The sequence below is a fragment of the Vicugna pacos genome, chromosome 15, assembly GCF_048564905.1.
Source record: "Vicugna pacos chromosome 15, VicPac4, whole genome shotgun sequence".
NCBI lineage: Eukaryota > Metazoa > Chordata > Mammalia > Artiodactyla > Camelidae > Vicugna > Vicugna pacos.
The window spans coordinates 59,911,861-59,923,122 of record NC_133001.1 but is presented as its reverse complement, the minus strand read 5'-3'; the positions used below and the strand labels follow the sequence as shown (position 1 = coordinate 59,923,122).

The following is an 11,262-nucleotide window of genomic DNA, read 5'->3' as shown; positions in this document are numbered from 1 at the left end:
TTTAAAGCCCAGTCTCTCCAAGGTTGAGTCTGACAGGGGTTCTTACCAAAGACTTGCTCCATTTCCCCCCTGTTTTACCTGCTCTTTGGGGCACACTTGCCTCTGTCAGCCATTTGTTTCCTGGCGTAAGTCCCTGAGACTGCCACGTCATCCCAGGACTTGGGGTTCCTCAAGGACTCTGGCCTCTCATGTGATGTCGGGCAGAAGAGGACACGCAGGGTCCGCTGCTGGTGGCCTGGGGAAACTGCATGACCTCCCCTCCTCCCAGTTCTGTCATCAGCTAGCGAAGACTGTGGTGTTCAGCTGGAGAGATTTCGGTGACCGTGACATGGAATCATGTCACTCCCGAGTCCAAACTCGTTCTGCTCGCTGCAGGACAAGCCAATAAATCAGGAGGTGAGATGTTGAGGAAGGAATAAAGACTTCATTTGGAAAGCTGGCAGACCAAGAAGATGGGGGGCTAATGTCCTGAAGAACCATCTTCCCCAAGTCAAAATTCAGGCTCCTTTTATACTAAAAAGGGGAGGGGTGTGGTTGGTCGTTGCAAACTTTTTGGTGTCGGAATCTTCTGCTCTTGTAGCCGTCCACATGGGTCAGGTTACTGGCGTCCCTGTAAACCTCCAGCAAGACAAGTGCTCTTCTCTGTTCTGCAAATTTTTTTCTCTGTATGAATGGAAGAGTGTTATCTCCTTGCAGGTCAGAGCCTTGAGAAGGGGCTGTTCTGTAGATTTCAGGCTGCAGGTGACATTCTTTCACAAAAGGTGCAGACCCAGCCCAGGAAACAGCACAGGGTCAGAGGTAAAGGAACAGATCCCACAGGGAGTCAGGTTTTTCTTCCCTGTGACGATGTGACCGAAGGTACTTCACAAATTCCAGAAGTTTGAAAAACAGTGTGTGAGTGTTGTCTTCACTTTGCAGGGCTGTCTGCACGGTACCGTCTACGGGGGTCACTCCTGAGAGCACAACGCACTCACTCCAGGTGGAGAACTGGATCGAGGTAAACAGGTGCCGGTTTCCAGTTTGACCCTGAGCCCCACAGCCTCACAAGCCGACCGTCTTGTTCCCGCGGATTTAAACTGAACTGCCGTGGCCTGAGCAGCCCCGGCCTCCCCAGGAGCACTGGACACGCTGCTTCTCTGCTCCAGCCTGTGCGGAGGCTCCCACGGGTCTGCAGCCCAGATCCCACCTCAAGCTGTTTTCCCAGGTGTCCCCAGTCAAGGCCCCCCCTACATTTGGTCAAAGGCCACCACCGGCCTCTCCTCAGCACTGAGAAATGAGCCCATTTCATCAGACTCCCGTTGGCCCGTGGCCTGCTTCCCCGGCCTCCGAGCGTCACTTGTCGGCCTCCCCCTGCGCCGCGTCTCCCTGCCCACCGTCAAATGGGTCAGGGCTGTTGCTGGCCTGTATTCCTTACCTGGGGCCATATCGCTCTGGTCTCGAGACACTGTCTTCATTTTTCTTTTCTGCCCAACAGCCCCTAGTCCTTAAAAATTAGCCTTATCCCAGTGCATTAATGGATCACATTTAAAATAACTTTCATCCGAGCCAAATGGGGACACAGATACCGCATCACACAACTGGAGGTGATTATTCACCGCCATCCGCGTCCGCCCGGGGGAGAAGACAATGTGGTTTTGTAGCATGAAAAGGTAAAACTTTGCTGCTGGCCTCTGACCACGCACGATCTGTTCCCACGTCTGTTTTAAAGCCGTTTACTCTCCGCGAGCAGCCCCTTCTGGGCCCCACCACTGCCTGCCCTGCATTTCTGTCCTGAATAGACGGCCTCCAGCCACTTGTTTGTTTAAAAATAGTCATTGCTATTAATGACAGAGTCTCATTCTCTACAAAGACGGCTGCCCAGCAGGTGCCAGGAAGGCAGCGTGCGCCACAGAGGGCGCGGGGTCTCACTGACACAGTCTCACGGGCACAGCTCGGGTGGGGTTAGGGGGCACAGCTGGGGGAAGAGCCTGCAGAGGGAGGCAGGCCCAGAGCAGAGCCAGGCTGCCACTCCTGCGCTGCAGCCCGACCCGCCTCTCCTCCCTCTGATGTTTCCTCATCTGCAAAATGAAGGTGCTGTGAAGAATCATGTCTGCTGACCCTTGACCCCCCGACATCACTGGCAGCTCCCCGAAGGGCGCCCACGCCGAGCTGTCTTCCGAGACCTAGAAATCACAGCCGTAGTCTTCATACAGTGCTGATCTGAGACGAGCGCCTCAGGTTGGGAACAGTGCTCTACGCTGAGTGTGAGGCAGAAAAAGATAGGGCTATCCCCATTCTCTGGGTGAAGAAACTGAGGCACAGAGGAATTGCATGGTTTTTCCGAGGTCTCTGTTTGGAGCCAGATGATACCCCGGGTCACTCTGGCAACTGTTTTCCAAATGACATTTACACACTTCGACCTGCTCATCCTTTCCCTGCACTGGCAGGGGAGCAGGGGTCCAGCAGGAGAGTGCGGAGGGGAAGCCCTGGTTCTGCCTGGGCAGAGGCACAAGGCCCAGAAAACCGTTGTGGGTCAGGCCGGGGTGTGGGGAAGGGGAGTGGGCGGCCCAAGAGGGTCAACAGGTCAGCCCAGCCTGAGGCCACACCTGTCCTGCCACCTGGGGCAGCCCCCCTCTCCTGGCCCGTCTGCCCCTGCCCGCCCCTGCCCGCCCCCCATCTGTAGCCTCGTGCGGTTGGGAGCCGCCAGCATCCCAGGGGCAGAAGCACCTGATTGTCTTTGATTGTTCTGAGACTTTAATTAAAATCATCTACCTCGCCTTGCCTTTTGCTCAGGAGGCTTCTCGAGTGATGGCGACTTCCCCATGCTTCCATGGCTTGGTGTCCCCCGTGATCGTCGCCTGGAGAGAGCAGAGACACTCACCCCTCCACGCAGGGGGCTTCTCCCCCGGAGGGCTGCACCCGAGACCCACACCTCCTGGGGGGCAGGGCTGCTGCTCTGCCGGTGCCTGCTGTCCCGAGCCCCTTCTGGGCAATGCAGGACACAGAGCCACGCACAGGTTAGGAGCAGGGTGGCTGATGGCAGCAAAGGCTTGACTGAAGAGGCCAGAAGGTGTGCGTGTTTACTTATATTTGAATGCTTACCTTGGGTAATGAGGAGCCCACAGCTGGCTGGTGGCAGCTTGGTCCCAAGGTCAGGGGCCGAGGGGTGATGTCTCCTTGGTGAGCGCCTGTCCTCTCTGTGGTGCAAGATGGCCATGGGGTCCCTCCAGGGAGGAGGGAGGGCGGGCAGAGAAGCCTGACCTGGGACCAGACCAGACCCCTCCGACTGGCAGCCTTCCCTGTGAGAGAGGACGGCTCCCAGGTGCCCGCATGCATCCCTCCCGATGACACAGGTTAACGGGAGGTGGGCGGGGCTGGCAGCGGACACTTTGCAGCTCTCAGAAGGGGCAGGTTCCCCGACTGGTTCTGTAACAGCCTCGCAGGTAAATCTGTGCTAAGTGCTTATTAACTAATTGTGCACTTTCATCTTTCCAGGTGGAAAGAAGATGAAACCTTTACTCCAGCCTGTAGAGATAAAATGAAGCCACGCACGTGACTGCAACTTTCAAAGACCCACATTTACGTGATGTTGGAAGAGCCGGCATGTACTCAGAAGCTTCTATTTCTGAGCTGAGTTAATGCCATTTACAGCTGCAGGTCTCTGTAGAGTGGGTGCAAGGCTGGACCCCAGGGCTCCCTGGAGGAGGCCGTCCAGGGACAAGTGTGTAGGCAAGGCCACGAGAGACCGAGTTGCTCCACTCTGAGCGTGGCTTTCCCTCTGCAATCTCATCAGGGACCCCCATCCACAGCGCAACCGTTTCTAGAACAGGATCCAAGGAGAGAAGTCAGTGCAGCTGCGTGATGTGACTGTTCACCCCTCTGAGGAGGAGGGCACCTAGATCACAGCTGTCTCGGCTCAGGGTGAGTGGGCCGTGTGAACAGAGGCTCCGTCGTTTCCAAGACTCCTTCAGGGCAAGCCACGACTTGAAATCTATCAAGAAACCTGAAATCAACACCACCTGTGCTCCCTGCTCGCCTGTGAGAGGGCGTGGGAAGCCCTGAGAGTAGCCTGCAGGTCCCCGGGTGAGCCTGGGCGTGTCCCGGCCGGAGAGGGGTGTCCTGACTGCACAGGGCCACTGGTTCAAGTCCCAGTTTGGCTGCTGTCCAGTGATTGGCTCTGGGGAAAGTCACTGGAACTGTCCAGCCTCGTAAGGTTCATACGAAAGGCAGCAGTAATGGCCCATGTCAGCTGTGAAGCATTCGTGAAGGTTTAAGATGATGGCAAGCACTGTGTCCGAGGGTGGCCGCAGACTGGGGCCGGCCTGGCGACCACCAGCCATGTTCACTGGGTTCAGGACTCCCTCCATCCTGTGCACAGATGTGCACCTCGGACCGGCCTCTCCACCCTGGAGCTCAGGGGAGGGACAGCACTGGGTCCCGCCAGAAGAGGAGGACTCCAGACTCTGACTTTCACGTTTCTGAAGACGTGGCATTTAGCTGGGAACTATTTTCTGTCTTCCCTTCAGAATGCTGGAACAGAAATATTTCAAAGAGGAAATAAAATGCAGCAGCACATTTCCTTTGGTGATGAGACTCGGTGCCCGTGGGATTTGCCGGGGCTCACACACAGTCAGTCAGGATGACAGCTCTCCCGAGACAGCTTGGAACAGTCTCCCAGAAAGTTGCTTGAAGAATATTTAGAAATCCTGTGTCTGGGCTGGAAGGCCAGGGCCCAGCCGTGTCCTGCAGTCGGGGTCACTCAGGAGGGCCCTCCAGCACCACCCGAGCCCCTCACTAAGCTCCGTGGGGATTGGGGTTCTCCTGGAGGAGACAGAACCGCTATTTCTGGATGGTTTGCTTAGGAAAAAAGCTGTGTCCAAGGTGTGACTTCTCCGGGGGTCAAGTTCCCTCTGGCAGCCCCTGTTCTGAGCTGGAGCCGCCCCTGCTGTGGCTGTTCCGGAAGTCCTCCCCTGGGTGAGGGTGAGGGCAGCCCAGGGGTCAGGCCAACACGAGCCCCCCCCCCCGGAGGCTGGGGGTCCCCACGCATTTCAGAGGCTCCCCTTGGCAGGGCCTCTTTCCTGGAAGAAACACGTGAGTCCCGTCTGCCTACAACCAGCGCCCAGCACCGGCGGTCACTCGGGGATGCAGCTCCTCCCCTTGACCACAGAGCATTGTCCTTGCTGGCCTCCCTGGATGCTGGAGCCTGGAGGATGGCTGCCCGCTGCTGTGCAGAGAGAAGGAGCCCGGTAGAGGTTAACCTCCCAGTTACCAGAAAGCTTGTTGGAAACGCGGAGCCCCAGGCCCCACCCCTAGAAGTGCCACGTGAGAACCTGCCTTCCAGCCGCGTCCCAGGAGAGCACACCCAAGCCCGGGCCGTGCCGGCCTGGACGTGCCTCCCCACTGCAGAGGCCCGGGTGTGTCTCCCCCCTGCAGAGGCCCGGGTGGGTTAGGGATTTGATTCGCCTTTCAGTTTCTCCAGTTCTCTGTCCAGCTTTTAAACATATTAGTGCCATTTTTCTATTTTAAACCAATGTCACCTTGATGGAAAGTTCACCCTGCATGGCCCTGGATTCTGAGTGTGTGGGAGGAGGCGAGGAAGCAGCCCTATTTTCCCTCGACTCAGACATTACCAGCACCTCAGGTGTCTGAATTGTCTCTACTACTCCCTGTGCAAATTGCAGGTATGAGCTGCAGCGCCTGGCGCTGGGCTGGTGCTTTATTCTGCAGACGCTCAGCCTGAGAGCCGGGGGCCTCCAGATGGGAGGGGCGGCTGCTCCCCAACTGGGGGAGCAGCGCGGGTCTGGGCCTCCACCCCCTGTCAGCAGGCTGACCCTGCCTGGCCCCTGGGAGCAGGGGCAGGGCCCTCCGAGGATCAGAAGCAGCAGCCTGGAGCGGTTTGGGGCTGTGCAGAAAGGGGGCTGCACCCAAGCAAGCAGCCACAGTCTTTCCTCTTAGAAGAAGCGTGAGAGGCAGGTCTTTAGCTGACTTCAGTGGCTTTCCTTTAATAAGCCCCACATGCGGGGACAGACACCACCTCAAAGCTAGCAACCCCAAGGGCACACCTGCGTCCTCAGCACCACCCGCTCTTTCCCCAGAAAGCCAGCCCCGCCCCCCCCAAACCTGGGGCCGAGCCCTTGACGAAGCCAGCACATCACCTTGAGGCTTCCCTACACGGGTGTGAATTCCAGCTCGAACACTTACCTGCTGTGTGTGCTCTTATGAGTGATTCAACCTCTCTGAGCTACCTTCTTCCCTCTCTTATTTCACTTGCCAAAAAAAAAAAAATAAGCTTTCACCTGTCAGGTAGCAGGGACGACTCACTGAGACAGCACATGGGATGTACAACAGAGAGCTTTTACGAATGTGTCTAAATGAATGTCGTGTTCACCACCTCTCTTCCTGTTCCCTCTCCAGTGTATTAGTCAGCTCATGCTGCTAAACAAATACCAGAGGCAGGGAGCTAAAACAAGAGGCAGATGTGACTTCAGGTCCTGGAAGCTGAAAGTCTGAGATCAGGGTGTCCGCAGGGCTGGCTTCCCCTGAGGGCTCTCTCTTTGGCTGCTGTGACCTCACAGAGCCTTTTCTCCTCGTATGCATCCCCGATGTCTCTCTGTGTATCCAAGTTTCCTTTGCTGATAAGGACTCGAGTCAGACTGGATTAGTGCCCACCCCAATGACCTTATTATAACTGATCACCTCTGCCAAGGCTCTATCTCCAAATACAGTCGGATTCTGAGGTGCTGACAGTTAGGGCTTCAACATATGAATTTTAGGGAAACACGATTCAGCCCCTAACATCCAACTCCCCAGTCCTGATCCCTCTTGAATTCCTGTTCTTCTGCAAATAGCTCTTTGAACCTCACATTAATTAGAATTACCTGTAAGTCTCATCTGGATTTCCTCTTTAGAAATCTTTTGCCAAATTGCAACCCAGAATAACACTCTCCATCATTTTTCACCATAATAAATCAACGTTAAAGCACCTGTCCACCCATCTGCCCATCCAGACGTTTGTTCTCTGGTGGTCTTACATGGAGAACCACCCAAGAACCTGGCCTTGTACCAGCCATTAAGAAGATCTCAAAGCGAACAGGACAAACCATGGAAGCTCCTGACATGTAAAAAGATGCTTCTTCACACGTAAAAAAGAAAAGCTTTGATTAGCAAGCTCTAACATCCCTTCCAGCTTGAAAGCTCTGTAACTCTTTCATCATCCTCATCCAAAAACATCAGAAAAGCATCGTCATCAAAGGGCCCCTGACACGGGGGCTGTGCTCTGCCCAGTACAGCACTCCCTCTGCCTCCTTTCTGCCTGCAGGGAGCTTGACGTTGGAGACAGCTGGCTAGACCCACAGGCAGGTAACTTGAAGGTAACACGTGAGTGGAAGGACTGTAAGCAATCGTACTAGAAGGCGTCCTAAGGACACGCTGGCGGCAGGAACGGAGACCTGGTCTTGTGGCCCTGCTCCAATCTGCCTCGTTTACCGTCTCATTTCTTCCTCACAACCACCCCACCTGTCTGGAAGGTGCTTTTACAGCCACGACTTGAGGTGAGGAAACAGAAACATGCCAAGAAGCTTGCTGCCTTTGCTCATTCAGAAAGCGTCGGCCAGGGTTCAGCACCAGGAGCTGGACAGCGACACCCGTCCTGCCGGCCCAGCTCCGTCCCCCGACTGACCCGACAGGAGCGCCTCCTGGGGGCAGAGGGGCGTCTGCAGAAAGACCTTCTAAACCAGATGCGCGAGGGGGCTCAGCCATGGGGACATCTACTCGGAGACAGAGCGCTTTGTTTTCCTGAATTAATTACAGTGAAGGTCACACTCTAGCCCTCATCCCACTGAGGGTTTGAGCTGATCTTGTATTAGTTCACTGGAGTCCCAGTGAATGAATGAACCTAACAAGCATCCACCAGGAGCACGAGGAGATGGCTGTCCCCCCGCGAGCCCAGAGATGGCTGTCCCTCCGTGAGCCCGGAGATGTGCTCAGCCTCCACGGCCCCCACCCCACGAAGACAAAGCTACATGACGCTGTGCCGACTTCCCTGGACCTCCCCTCCTCCTGCGCCTCTAACTTAAACTTTTGATGCAATTATTCTATTCAAAATATATTACAGCCACTTAGGTACACTTCCTGTCCTAACCCCAACCCCAGCTCCTCCCTCACCCCATTAGATCGGCAGATTCTTGTGCACCAAACTTACAAACCCACTACTGATTCTTAGCGCCCCCCAACTCACAGACACACAGCACCTACCCCAGAGGAACACAGAACAGCTCTTTAAGGCATGCATGCAGCATGGAAGATAGACTTTGACTTCTAGAGAAGCAAACTGTCACCTGAAAAATTCTTAATGGTAGGAGTCAAAGAGAAGGGAGCCTGCTGGACATGATCCATGAGCTGAAAGAGTGTGAAAGGGGATGGGAGAGGGAGGGGTAGGGATGGGAGGGAGGAACAGAAGAAAGAGAGGGAGAGAGAAGGAGAAAGAGAGGGAAGGGGAAGGGGGAGAGGGAGAGAGAGAGAGAGAAATGGAGGGAGAGAGGGAGGGGGGGAGAGGGAGGGAGAGAGGGAGAGATTTGCTTGAGGATCCAGACATGAAGAAAAAAACCACACCATGTTGTGGAATCTTGATTTATAGCAATTTTAAAAGATAAATGCAGGGCTGAAACCAGGAAGTGAAGCTGCCATTGCAGGCGACATCAGAGAGAAATGAGCACTTTCATCAGACCAGTCTGTCCCCACCTTGCTTGCCCTCCAGGAGCATCTGCCTATCTGTCTCCGTCTCTCTGTCTGTCTGCCTCACTCCCTTTCTCCCTCCCTCCCCCCACACACACTCCCTACCCTCAGCTCAGCGCCCTCGTCTCCCTGCCGCCTGCCTCCCTCCCGCCCTGGCCCAGCTCTGCAGTGGGTGCAGGGAGGAGCAGGGAGAGATTCATGGCGGCGCACGCTCCGCTCCCCCCTCCCAGACCCAGGCTCATCCCACACGCAGCCTCTTTATGTGGGGTTGTTAGCTCCGCTCCGCTGACTTGGGAGGCTACATATGTTTAATCTTTATTATTTTTAATGCTATACTTCATCCCTGGGCTTCTGGCTCCAACCACATTCTGACCTCAGAATACCAACAGCAGTAAAGGCACTGCCATTTGTCACCCCCACGCTGAGCGCCCGGGGTTCTTAAATTAAACAGCGTGGGAGGGAGCAGAACTCGGCGCTCTCAATCTCCGCCGTGAACAGTCTGTAAATGCAGGGCCGCCTGCACACTCTGACCTCTGACGGGGCGCCGCGCCTGGTGCGTGGCATTCTGAGGTTTGAACAAAAGAAAAGGACCTGTATGTGTGGTGGTTGCTGCATGGATGGGCAAGATCAGAACCAGCTCATAAGGGCACCTCTCCTACAAGAGACTCTAGACACAGCGGAGGAGAAAGTGCCTGCTGGTGGAGCAACAGGGACTCAGCAGGGACCCCAGACTCCAGAGCCCTTCCCCCTGCCTGCCCTTTGCTTTGCAGCCCCTCCCCCTGCCACGTGACAGCCAGAGGAGGCATCCCACTATGACGATGCCCATCTCTGCTGCCAGGGCTCCCAGCAGGCCATGGGGACTGGGTGATCACACCTCTGCTTCCTGCTGAGCCTCATTTCCTGCCCCCTCTAGCTCCTCTGACTGCAAAGGTGAGGAGGCATGATGAAATGGATCTTCAGAAAGTGCTTAGCTCATGCAGACGGGCTCCTTCAGTGGGAAGCAGTGTCCACATGGCCCGACCATCCCTACGTCATGTTCATGTGCGCCGACCCCTCGGAGCCTCAGCACCATTCTGCAAGACAGATTTCCAAAGACACGTTTGGTCCCATTTTGCAGATGAGGAAAGGAACTGGAGAAGTTTGACGGTTTCTCCATGTCCTGCAGCCACCACGTGATCAAGCCATCAGCCTGGAGCCCACAGCCCACTGAAGGTCCCACGTTCACCCGTAGGGGTGGGTGTTCTCTCCTGCAGCAGCGCAAGGCTGAAGGCATATTTTCCTCTGACACTTTGGTGCAAACCACAGTGTAACCCGAGCTCTGAATCCCCTGTAACAGTGGAGATGCCTGTCCTGATCTGGGGAGGTGGGGCAGGACCTGGTTCATTCGAAGGGATCCCGTGAATCCAGGCTGGGTCCGCTCCTCCGCCAAAACCTTTCCCACCAGCTCCACTAATTGGGATCATTTTTCGTTCGTCTATTCGAATTAAGCTTTAAAGCACAGAGACCACTGGGAAAGTGCCCGTCCTGAGAGCAGATTTCCATCAGGCAGGAGAAGAGGGTCTGCAGTCAGCGTCCAGAGATACAGGGAGGCGCCCATCTGGCCACCATGCTGTGTCATGCCTGAATGAAACACACACTGCTCTGCACATTAGGCTTCTGTTTTCCAGCTTCAGTTGGCAAGGAAAGTCATTTCGTCCATTTAACAACTTCTGCATGTCAACCTTGTTTCTCCAGAACAGCATTTATTAGATGTCTCCAGATTAGATATTTTTGGAAGGCACCTCGATGCACACAACCTCACCATGGGGCCGTGTCTACCGAGATTGCTAAATCCTGTCTGATGACAAAAAACTGCAGGTGGTTTATAAACCACAGTTTTCAAAACCTTTGCAACAGCCTTTTCAAATGCCTTCACTGGTGAATTCTATCAAACATTTAAAGAAGAATTAATATCAATCCTTCTTACCTTCCCAAACTCTTCCAGAAATACAAAAGGTGGGAACACTTCCAAACTTATATTACAAGCGTACCCTGACACCAAAATCAGACAAGGACACTCTAAGAAAAGAAAACTATAGGTCAGTATTCCTGATGAACAAAGATGCAAAAATCCTCAACAGAATATTAATAAACCAAATCCAACCCACATTAAAAGGCTCATACATCATGAGCAGTGGGATTTATTCCAGGGGTGCAAGGATGGTTCAACACCTGCAAATCAATCCATGTGAAACATCACATTAAGAAAATAAAGGACAAAAGTCAGATTGCATGAAGTTTCAAGCATCTGAAAAATCTGACTGTATGGTTTCATATTCTATATTTCCTTATGAGAGTTTGTTAGCATTACTTTTTTTGTTAATTGTTTAGGCCAGCAATACAAATGTTGAAGTGAAGAATAGAGTGACAGCTTTGCAAAAAAAAAAAAAGACAGTCTCCTAGTATTTAATCAACAGATGAAACTATTGTGAATATGTCTCACCAAGAATGGGGAATCTTGGGGCACAGGAAGCCCTGTGTCCCTCACAACTGTCTCTCCTGCAGCTTCCA

General features: G+C 54.2%; 1 long non-coding RNA gene across 1 annotated transcript; it reads right to left on the bottom strand.

The window, feature by feature from the left end:
- Positions 1 to 479: 479 nt before the first annotated feature.
- On the bottom strand, positions 480 to 5,213 carry LOC140685801 (uncharacterized). Its single transcript, XR_012059259.1, has 2 exons — positions 3,082 to 5,213; positions 480 to 2,837 (listed from the first exon to the last, which is right to left on the bottom strand). It is a non-coding gene; the product is annotated as an uncharacterized lncRNA (long non-coding RNA).
- Positions 5,214 to 11,262: the final 6,049 nt, after the last annotated feature.